This window comes from Accipiter gentilis, chromosome 23 (assembly GCF_929443795.1).
Source record: "Accipiter gentilis chromosome 23, bAccGen1.1, whole genome shotgun sequence".
NCBI classification, from domain to species: Eukaryota; Metazoa; Chordata; class Aves; order Accipitriformes; family Accipitridae; genus Astur; species Astur gentilis.
In genome coordinates this window covers 9,511,488-9,523,601 of record NC_064902.1, presented here as the reverse complement: position 1 = coordinate 9,523,601, position 12,114 = coordinate 9,511,488, and the positions used below count along the sequence as shown (strand labels likewise).

The 12,114-nt window shown below is 36.1% G+C and overlaps 1 protein-coding gene across 1 annotated transcript in view; it reads right to left on the bottom strand.

Annotated features, from left to right (window-relative positions):
• Positions 1-12,114, bottom strand: part of CACNA2D3 (calcium voltage-gated channel auxiliary subunit alpha2delta 3) — a 479,329-nt gene that overhangs the window by 59,489 nt on the left and 407,726 nt on the right. The gene's annotated exons all lie outside the window — the stretch shown is intronic.

The following is a 12,114-nucleotide window of genomic DNA, read 5'->3' as shown; positions in this document are numbered from 1 at the left end:
CACTTCATTTAACCATGTTTTTGCTGTTTAACCCCATGGTGGTAATCTATAGTTTTAGAAAGGTACAAAAATATAAATATGTATGGGTGCAAAAGACTCAATGCGCACATTTTTTATGTGTTTGAAATAGACTTGAGTAGTTCTGTAGTATAGAATAGTATTCTGTAGTTGCAAATACAAAGAAAATAACACTAGTGGATTTGCAACTCTCCTGATTTATTTTTGTGTCTTTTACTGAACAATTTTAAAAGACAGTAATAGCAAAAGATACAGACGTTATACTTTTCCATGAACAGTATCAGCTGCAAAAGCAGCTTTGCCTGTTTATTCATTTTTGGATCAAAAATGTATTTTTACTGAATCTCTGTGTAGAAAAGAACACAGCTGCCTATTTGCTCAACAAAAATAGGAGCTAGTATTTGAGCTATAAACTAGCATTCTTGGACTATCCTGAACTAGAGACTTAAACCATGTCAGGAACAGAAAGTAATCTTAGATTAATAACACTGAAAGATTTTCCAGTATACTGAAATATAAGTTTTCTTCTTTTTCATATTTTCCTACTTTATGTGTAATAGAAAAGAAATACCATCTTTCAAGATGTGTGCAGTATATTACTTATAAATATCTCACTTGAAAGTTTATTCAGTATCTAAAACCATGGATTAATTTTGGCCATAATCTGAACACTTTCACATTTACTTAACTTTATTTCATGAGAACATTTTGCTGCCACCGTTTTGAAACCCTGTCAAGAAATGTTAATTATACCCCTTAGGAAAAACCTATGTTGGGAAAAATAACTTATCTTTTGCTTTATCTAACTTGAAGAAGTTCAAGTGTGTGAACCGGAAAATAGCTAATGTGCATCCAACAGGTCAGGCATTGAGGCATAGAATGACAGGTTTATATTTTACTTGTCTTTCTTACATTTCAGGAAAAATAACAAATTAACATCTTCAGAATTGCTACATAAGCCTACATACTCTTCAGCAGAAACGTTTGCTTAGGTTTGATCTTGTGAATATTCATGAATTGAGAGAGGTCTTCATATTGCTGAAAATTAGCCAAGAGCTTATATGCTTCATTAGACAAAGTTGAAAGGACCTCCTTAATGCCACAAAATACAAAGAACAATCTATTGACTAATTTATGGCCAAATACATAATTAATAAATGTTTTGAATAGATACTCCAAGTAAACAACAAAGGCGGCAGGCTTTTTAAAAATGTTGAGAAGGATTAAAATTAAAAGGCACTGACAGATATTTAAAATTTCTTAATAAAATGCCATCATTGCCTGAGATCCTTGTGCCAAGTTATGAACATAAGTGAACTTCTCTGGGTGAGTTATTAACTTCTGGAAATAGTGTAAGTGCTGACATGACTTCACAACAGAAGTACAAATGTACTATACTTACATCACATAAACCATTATCCAGATGCTTCAACAAGTAGTATATTACAATTTATATCCTAATGATTAGTAGGATTTAGCTGTCAATACAGCAGTAAAGCATATTTTAGAAGCATAAATTCATAATTTTTGAGGGAAATCAATATCATGGATACCAGCTGTAATCCTCTTTAATGGAATAGCTTTGAAATAAATCAGGAAGGTTTGCTGAAAGGTAGCTGTCTTTAATATTCCATTAAACTAAGGATTTATCATACTAAATAGCTTCTATTTCTACTAAGTTGCAAGGTAGGTGCAAATTCAGCTGGGGCTTCTGCCTGAAAGGCGTTGAGCGCTGCTAGTGCTCCTTGAAGTCTGTGGGAGTTAAGGGATGCCCAGCATATGATAAGAATACTTAGCACCTTCCAGAATGGAGCTCTGGAGAATGCAAGAAGTCCTCAAATCTCCACTCAAAAAAGGACTTTTGGCAAGAATTTTCAGAAATTATGTTGTCCTATAAAGGCAAACCTATTATTGACTTACAAAGAAAGTTAGCCTTCCAAAGGCGAGATTTTTATAGCTGTTAAGGCATATACCAAAGGTAGACTGATACTGATGGGATTTCCAGAAGCACTTACTTCACGCTGCAATCGCTAAACATTAGGTCGTTACTCTGAAGTCTCTACTGTATTCCTAGACATCAAAAAAACTTTGAAATACCACTTTCCAAAACGTAGACACTTCTAAATGACAAAGGTTCTCTTGGAATTGTTGCTATAGCACATTTTATAAAACATATTTAATTTCCTAATAGGGCCAATTCAATCAACTCCGCATTTTACTGCTATTTACAAAGAAGGATGCCAGAATCTTCTTCAGAATTAATAAATCTTCTCAGCATGTCTATAAGGGAAGTAAGATCATCTTCTCCATTCTTTCAGAGTACAGAGCTGATATGCCCTACACTAAGGGAAAAGCTCTTCTGCCTTTCATTAAAAAAGGAAATCAAACACACACACATTAGAGATGCAGTAAGCTATAACCAAATTCAATAAAATATATTTAAACAGATTTATTTTAAATTCTGATTTTGATTTTTATATTACAAATGGTACAACTGACCATAGAAGGAAAAAGAGAAGGGTCCCACACAAGTTTCCCTGCTATATTCCCTGCTTTTACCTGCAGTTAGAAAGTATCTCTAAGGATGGAAGACTATGACTTCTACATGTATACAGATACTTTTATACCATGCTGACTTCATAACTAAGACTTTTTTTCATTTAATTCAATCAGATTAGATTGTGGTACTGATTATGATCATAGCCACAAATCAGCATTTTAACCGAGTTGCCATGGAAACACTATATGTCCCTGTTTTCTTTTTAGACAAGGCTATGCCTGTTTAACGAGTTTGCTGAGGACAACATGTTTTGTTTAAGTTGCATTAACTGGAGCCAATACTTCCTAATTACATTACCAGAAGAAACATTTACAGCAGTACTCTTACTATGGGAAACCCTCCGTCGTTCAGCCCATCTTAATCTCTGAAAAACAGGAAATATCAGCACTGCCATTGCTTAAAATGTGTTAACTGGCCTTATATCTATGAAATAATCTCTTTTAATTAATGACAACATTGGTCTTGTTTTACAATCTTCATCTATAAGCTGTTATCCCACAGCAACTGGATTTCCATGAAAGTTCCTTCAGAGAACATCTGCCTATGAAGACAGGGTGGTCCAGTGGCTAAAGCACTGAACTGGAGTTAAAAGGCTTAGGGTCCGTTCCTTGCTCTGCTGTTTACCTGGTGGGCAACTGTGAGCAAATCACCTTACTTTTCTGTGCTCCATTTCCCCATTTGTGAAATGGGAGGAAGGATGCTTCACATTCCATGAGAAGTTATTTGAATTTTAGGAATGAAAGCAGTAATAGTTAAGTATTCTTACAATCATACTTTATCGATAAGGGTGCAATCCGGAAACAGGCGTGCTAACTTGCAGGAAGCAATCTTGGGTGAGAAAAATATGGCAGGATTTGATCTTTAAAACTGTAAGACAGAATGGGAAACCTTTTATCCAGAAGCAAAGGTCACTCTTCCAAAAACACTGGACCTACTTCTTTATAAAAAGTTAGAAACTTTTCAAAGTACATCCTCATCAATTTTTAGTCTACAACTACAAATAGCAGAAACAGTCTGTGCAATTTCTTTTTTTGTCTCCCAGATAGTGTACTTTCTAAAATCACATGGTGGGTGTAAACTAACTCGAATTGAAGGTGATCACAAACAAAAGAGGGTGCTTGCTTATTTGTGGTTCCAGAGAAAAGCTTGAAAGTCTGAATCCTAAAAGTCTGAAAAAAGAGACAACACAACAAATACTTTTTTTCAGAACATTGTGACTTTAAGTTCCAATTTACAGATTTTACACCTTTACTTACAACACTAGTAGAAATAAAGGAAGTCCACTCATAAATGTTCTTCTTCTAAAGGCTAACATTGCTTACTTGAGTCTCCTCTCTTGTTGTCTCTTACTTTCAGTGGAGAAGCAGCATATTGATTAAAAGACTTATTTTGGTCCACCACAATTATTTTTTCATCTTAATTTACGCTAATTATCAATCGTAAAGATACTGTATGAATAGCGGGTTTCTTTCCACATGTTTAGCCTCACAAGAACTCTAGAAACATCAGTCTGACAGGTGCTATCACCTGTCCAGAAAGATCCAGAAAGTTTTGAATCTTTGAGTGGTCAATTTTGTTCATCGTTTCATACTAGTCTTATTCAGAAAAACAGAAAGGTTGTGCCATACTCACACTTGCAGTTCAAATGGTATGTTGATGAAACAGTACAAATTACACTTCATCTTACCTCTTCTGAGTTCAATGAAAGATTTCCCCAAGATTTTAGGAGAAGAACCAGGCCTAAATTCTGAATTAGGAATATTTAAAGCTGCAAGACATGCCTTAGTAAAAGTACTGTGACACTACAATGAAGAGGATTGGAGATAAACAGGTTTTTGCCTTTTGTAGCGTACATCTGCACTGTACTACGATGCAACTGAAATGTTGTTCCACTGAAATGTTGACTGATTTCAGCCAAGTTCAATTCAGACGAAGTATTACAGAGAATCAAGCATTATGCGACTCCTTCAGATAATTGGTGTCTACTTCTTTCACAAAACTGTTTTCACGTTTTCAATTTAAGAAAGTCTGCAGAACTCTTCTTCTAAAATAACTATCCCTTAACTCCAAAGCTAGGAAAGCAACAATATGTAAAAGTATGATGGCATATAGTAGAGTAGACAGACTGTTTAGTTTCCATGGAAGGGCCTGTATTACAGCTCCTTTCAGTTGCACGAAATACAAATGTTCACTTAAGTTCCTACGTTTGGAACATGACACCTCCAAATCATCACGAACTACAAATTACAGAGAGAGCTCTCTGCTCTTTCTTCTTTCTCAAGGGTTTATAGAAAGGAAGCTTGTAGCAGTAGCTAATAAAAACCTATTTAAGATCTTACTGACACTAAAAACCAGAAGTATGGAAATTATTAGTTCACTAAACTAGGCACATGATGCATAACTCCAACTTCTAAAACCAGTTAGCCTACTTCTCTCCATGAGTGCTTTAAGAAACAGAGAAGCCAGTAGTACTGTTCTTTGAACTCCTCTATTCTAACTCTGCTGAAACACAGAGAAGGAGAGAAAATGAATACTAAGCAATGTACTGTCATTTTGAAAAGAGAAAAGGATAAAAAGTCTCAGCCAAAACATGAGTAACCAAGGTCAGCCCTGCCATTATGTTCCAAAATAACATACTGCAGAAGCAGTATGAGAGCAAATAAAGAAGATCAAAATACACCCTTTTTGACCAAGACAGCTATAGCTATGTGGACAGAGGAAGCTCAACTGGGTTGGGAACTTTTGAGATCGTGCCCTAAAATAAACAGTATTAAAATGGAAGTGCCTTTGGATAAAAATGGATTGTATTAATTGATAATATGTATTACCTGTATACTTTAGCATGACTCAGCGGTGATGAAGCAGTCAGATATAAACATTGAAGATAAAAAGGTGAGATCAACATTTAAATGTTGTCTGAACTTTAGGGCTAATAATCTACTTATGCTTGCCCACAGGCATTCTAACTGTTGTTATAAATTTGTTATCCTCTCAGCTAATTCATGTGCTCAACCCAGAAAGTTCATCCTTCAGCATCTTAGGGGACAGTAAAACAGAAACCACAGTTAAAGGCTTGCAGATAACTTTGGTTACTACAAACAAAAACTAGGCATAGCTTGGTATTATGACTGTCAGGACATCATCACTTATGCCAACTTACCAAAACGTTTTCCTCCTTACTTAGCTGACAGCATGTCAGCCATTTGGTATGACCCTCCTAACAGTTGTATTAAGTCTCAGTAAACAATTTTCCTTTTTACCAAGTCAAGAAAAGGCAAATATTATACACTGCAGATACTTTATAAATTGTAATCAATATTGAAAAAAAACATATTCTATTAATGAGAAAAGAAACCACGGAATGAGGGTCTTCTGTGATTCTCAGAATGAAAATAGGAAACCAAAACAGACATACAGAGGAACATATAGTCAAAACAGACAAGATAATAATGGACAGGTAAAAAAAGAGTGTAAGAAGAGTGAAAACATGATGTTCCTTAAAGATTTCACTCTTTAGCGTCCTTTACTTGCCATTAGGATATCCCAGTCAAATTGCTTCATTAGTGCTGGTATAAACTGCACACCTATAAGCAGGGTTTTATTAAAGGTGCTTTTTATATTTCATAGCTACAGGTTTGGGGTTTGGGGTTTTGGTTTTGTTTTGTTTTGGTTTTTTTTCCTTTATTTAAATGCCTATTGTTTTACTCCCACATAAATTTCCTCCCAGGGTATGTGAAATCCTTAATCAACATCCCAATATTTCTCTCCTACATTACACTCTTAGAATCAAGTTCCATGACCTTTAAGAGTTATGCTTACGTCAGAGGGATCAAGAAGTTTAAATTTCAGTACCTATTAAAGGAATTTAATCATCCAACCAGTTCCATTTGGATAAACTGTTACTGTTCTTTACTAATCTATACCAGATTTTCCTGTATTGTAATTCTCATTAATAAAATGCCCTCTGAAAGAGTTTTTTTCTTTTTCCTTTTAAAGAAAAAAGGCCTCTCAGTGGCCTATTTTACAAATTCTGAACAGAAACATCATTATTCTTTATACTAGCTAAGTTTCCCAAGGATCTATCATGTCTGAAAACAGTGTAACTAGCTAAACTTCAGGGATAAGAAGTCTATCTATATACCTGACTTATCCTGTCACTTCATTTAATACATTCTGTGGAAAAAAAGGTATTTTAAAAAGACACTTGCTGTTTAAAACCTGCTTACAGGTTAAAAATAGGAGAGGGGGGAAAAAGGGATGACAGCATGCCCTATGATCTCTAGGATGTTGTCATATACAGAGGACTTTTGGTGCCTGCTGCTGTAGCAGTTAAGGCAGTAGGGATGACACAGAAATCCAGAGAGAAAAAAGAAACAAGAAAAGAGCGAACTACGTACTGCCGTGTAAAACTTATCTGCTCTTGAAATGAAGAACATCAGCAGCAAGTATAGGTATCTGGCTCATTCTTGTTCATTGGAGTCATGTGGAAAAAGTTTACAATATCCTTACTCCACTTGTGAAATGGTCCCATAAGCAATGAATGCTGATGTTCCAGGTTCTATTCCTCCATCATATTCAGAGGTCTGCTAGTAACAACTGCTACATACCAGTGTTGAAGAGGGTTATAGTCTGGTATCATGCACGTTATAATGTAGTTGACAGATTGCACATCATACTTTACCTGCTGCAAGACAATTAAGATTCTTTCAGCAGTTACAGGCTTCAAGCTTTTCTCTTGTAGAGAAACTCCATCAAAGGGAAATACTCCATCAAAGCTTGAATCCGAAGCTACTGAGCGCATCAGTCCTGATCCAATAGAATACTTAAGTATATGCTGACATTTCAATCCACAAAAATTATGTATTTAACATTTATCAGCTACATAATTTTAACATCAGACTATTTAGTACCTTGCTTAAATTAATTAAAAAAAAATAATCCCACAGTTATTTCCAAAGTGTTGCAAGAATTACAGAAGTTTCATTATTTGACTTTTTACTACAGCAAATGTCATCTCTGCTTCTGCAAGTTCTTGTGTTCAAGTGAGTACTAGGGCAAAGAGAAAAAGAATCCTTTTGAGCCTGTAAATACAGGAGTTCCCAACATTTAACAGCGACTTTTATTTAACTACTATGATTTGCCTGAAAAGCACAACAGGAATTAATGAAGTATGAGCTCTATTTTGTAGGACAGTTGGTGAGCGGCAGTTTAAGAAACATTTACTACACTTTACAATCTTTCTTCATACACTGAGAATATTTCAAAACACTTTTACAGGAAGTTGTTCAAGAAAAATCCTTCCAATTCTTACAAGAACTTCATTCAGAATGTGACAGGAAACCTATATTTTGTTCTTGAGTCCAGGGTGAGCTATGACCATGAACAGAAATTCTTATGAAATATAAAAATAAGAAAACAAAAACACTAAGTAAAAGCTTAGAAAAGAACTCTGTCTTTGGTGTAGAACAAATAAGCTATCTAGAACGATAGTGAGCTATCTCAATTTTAACACGTTTAAGAGTGGACAAAAAGCATCTAAAATGTTGAGATAAAACAAAATATAAACCTGTCCTTATTTTTACATGTATTTTTCTAGCTCCTGTTTGTTTTTATTCCTTCCATTTCTGCTGGCTTTATGTCAAGCAATGTATTTTTCTATTTACAATAACAGCAAAATGAATTCTATTAATTAAATCTAATCATACTGGAGATACATTTTATCTATGGCTGCTCAGCACGTATAGCAGGTGGTTGTCATTAGTCAGGAAATGATTGAAAATTGAATCCGCACCCCCATTTGTGATGGAACAAATATTCTGCTGACACATAATCTGTCCCTTGCTGCAACTTCATCTAACTTGCCATTTAGGCAAAGCAGCCCAGCATCTCTATTTCCTGTGCTTCTCCTCATTCTGAAGGCCTTGCATCCCCTTCTAAGAAATTTTCTACCTACTGAAGAATACTGTAAGGCTGGTGCTTGAGCATTTTCCAAGTAACCCCTTCTCACCTTCACAGATTTCTGCTCATTTAGCTACAGTAAAACAAGTACGAGCCAAACCAACTCCTAACTACGTTATATTAAAGTTATAATATCACAACAAATTGCTGACTGATCTACCTAATGGATTGAAAGACTTGCATCACTTTCGTGGAAAAAAAAAAACACCTGAAAAAAACTGCAAAGGACTGACCCAAACAGTAGTCTATAGATTACCAGCAAAGACCTGGATATGAATGTTAAAAGAATTTTCCGGTCCAAACCAGAAGAGTGGTCCCGGGATGAATAGAGTTCTGACCTAAACCGAGAAGGTGCTCAGACAGGCAGCCCAAATGCTATCACCCAACACAGCAGTACACCCTCACCAGTTTGCAGCTTGCTGCAACCAGCAGGCTGTAAACCTGCCCAGCTATCCCTTCCCCCACTGTACATTTCCACCTGGAATGCAGTATGTTCCAGTTCATCTAGTCCACTATTACATCTCTTACACTGGCCTCTTCTAGAGGTGTCAGAGGAAGGTGTAAAAATTCCCATAAATAATAACTATGGAGAAAAACCCTGCCCACAGGGAAAGGTTTTTCTCCATAACTCGTGTCATTAGTGGTTGATTAAAGCCCTTAAGATTGAAAGTTTATATCCCTTCCAAATGATGTTTTGCCCCATGAGGTAACTATGGCTCCAGATTATATATGAATCCTACTAATCTTTTGGCCCAAGGATAACTTCCAACAATGCATTTCATAGATTAATTATGCATTGTATAAACAAGTACCAGATGTAAGTAAGTTGCCTCCTAAGTAAGGCAAAATAAGCCACAGAAAAGAAGAAAACTGGGCTCTTCCCCTCAAAGTCTGTGACCCAAAATACAAAATCACAACTGTCTGCCTGTTTGCTTATTTCTAGTGTTACAAAATATTGCTTCTCACCTTAAAGGGATACCACCAAGCAATTCATAACAACTGCTAAGGACAGACACGAACAACTTTTTAGACATCATGGTATCTCCTTATGCTGTGTGATAGCCAAGATTCAATGTTATTAAACTCTAGCTGGTACTACTCTGCCCTTATCCTACCTAAGCAATAAGACATCTGAAGAAATCCACGCACCCACCTCTTCTGGAAATTATGGCCAGCTTTTTAAGGTGTAAAACTTCCCGAAGCCAAATTTGGTTTGATCCATTAGCTTATACTTCTCTTGTGAAAGGTAGGCGGAAGTATAATCCAGGGCCTTCCTCTAATTTTTGTCAACTCGTCAATACCTAGTACACTGCCAGGCAAAAGTTGAGAGGGTCCTGAGCTCTTGGAGTACAAGGACTGCCTTTGTAGAAGGAAGAGCATGAGAGATTCAAGGGTTTCTTAAGTCCTGTCATCCTTGTTTGCACAGCATTCTGACTCCGAGCTGGGACAGGGTAACATGTTTCTCCATGATGCAGTACTGTGGTTTTTAAGGGGGAAGCATTTAACAACAGAGATATGGGCTGTTTCACTAACAAATAAGAATTATTTTTTTGTCCTGAACCAAAATAGAGGAGTCTGCATTGCCCAGAGTTGCATTTAGGGTCTTAGCAAGAACTTAGTTGTTTCACCAATCCGGAGGCACATGTCAGTAAGGAGAAAGCGCATGCAATTCCACTGTAAGTGTCGCAGTTTTAATACCTTCCCACCCAAAAGCATAAGGAAAATAAATCTAATAAAGAGAATATATAGGAATTGTCTGCTGTGGTCTTAGGAACATTTTTTTATATAATCTTACCTGCCTGGAGGCAATATACAATGCAGTGGAATCTAAATGCTGTAGCTTTTAAATATTTGAAATATTTAAATTGTTTCCTTTTTGCTAGAGTTTCGTTGACATAACATTCTTCTGTAAAAGAGATGATTCTTACACATAGTACTCCCTTAAAGCAGATGGCAGCATCTGCTGCAACAAAGCGTTTGCTGGCAAAGCAAACACTGAAGGTCCCCCCCCCAGCCAACAGGGATAGGGTATTAGTTCATTGGGCCGTCTTGCTATTCACAGTGGGAAACGTACCTGGTTACAACAAGGCACAAGTTAATTTAAGCAGTCGCAATAACACAGTTGCTGCACCACATCAGACAACTGAAAAGAATCCTGCTGGTTGTTCAAAAGGCCAGAAGTAGAGTAGATTTTATGGTTATTCTGTCTCTGGCAAATCTCTACCTGTGTCACAACTATAATTTTCACCACATCAGACTTCTCTGTCATAACCAAAGTATTATTACTAATAAATGGGAATAGGACATGGATTATAGGTTAGGGAAACTTCTGTTTACAAAACACGTGCATTCAGAGTTCTCAATATAAGGAAAAAATAGCCACATCTACACAAAAAGCAAATCAACATATTTAATCATATGTTTCCAAATCTGAACTCAGCATGAAGATTTTAAAAAAAAAAAAGTAGTAACTTCTCATACCACAATTCAGAGTATATAAAACAACCTCTGCATTATTGCTGGAACTAAACCTCCCACAGTGCTTAACTTTCAGTGACCTTGTCCTACGAACATCTCTTTAATATGGCGTGTGCTAAAAATAATACAATTATAGTTGCAAAGCCTTACCTAACATAAAAGAGGCAGTTAAGAGACATTCTTTAAGCCCTCGGTTAGATGACACACACTGCTGTGAGAGCTTGTAAGCCCACCTGGTCAGCAAACATTAGTTAAGAAGGAAAAACAACTTTAAAAAGAAACCCTTTGAATTCATGAGCCCAAATAAAATTTTAGATACCAAAGAGAATTTAAAAGTGTGAAAAATTCTTATCACACCAGAAAATAACTTAAACTAGTACCTCCTGCAATGTAATCAAAAGTCATGAAAAGGGCTATCATTGATACAAGGGATGAGTTATTGCAAGGACAGGGGGATGTCATCTCAAGCAACAAGTACTTGACCTAAATTTGTTCTTTGAAAGAGCAAAGTAAAGTATCTGCAGCTAGCAAGGCTGCAACTTCTAAGGACAACGATATTTTATAATAGCCCTTTTTACATTTAGTTCTGCCTTCATTAAAAATGATTCACTAGTACTATTTAAGATAGTTCTGTTTATATGTTTGTATGTATATGCATATACATGTGTTGGGAAAGGAAAGAACAAATTAATGTATTTGTGCAACAAAGGTTAGAGAAGCTTTTCGCTTTAACGTGACACTCATTTAAAGTACATTACAGCTGATCTTTAAGCTTATCTCCTTCTCCTTTGTAAAGTTGGAGTTATTTAGTATGACTATCATGTACCATGTAATCTACATCTACAGTATTCCTCTACACTAAATCGCAGATTTTGATCCTGTATCACGATGATGTGTCATTCACCAAGAGTGTCAAGGACAGTACGGTCTGTCATTTGTGGCAATAACCCTAGTATCCTTGAGATGAACAGTCATGTTTTCTTAACAGAATGTCAGTTGTTCTACATTCTCCTTCAGTGCTCAGCAGTGTTCATTGTTCCTTTGGATATCTTGACTGGGGTCAGAAACAATTCAGCAAAGCATACAGTAATACGTTACAC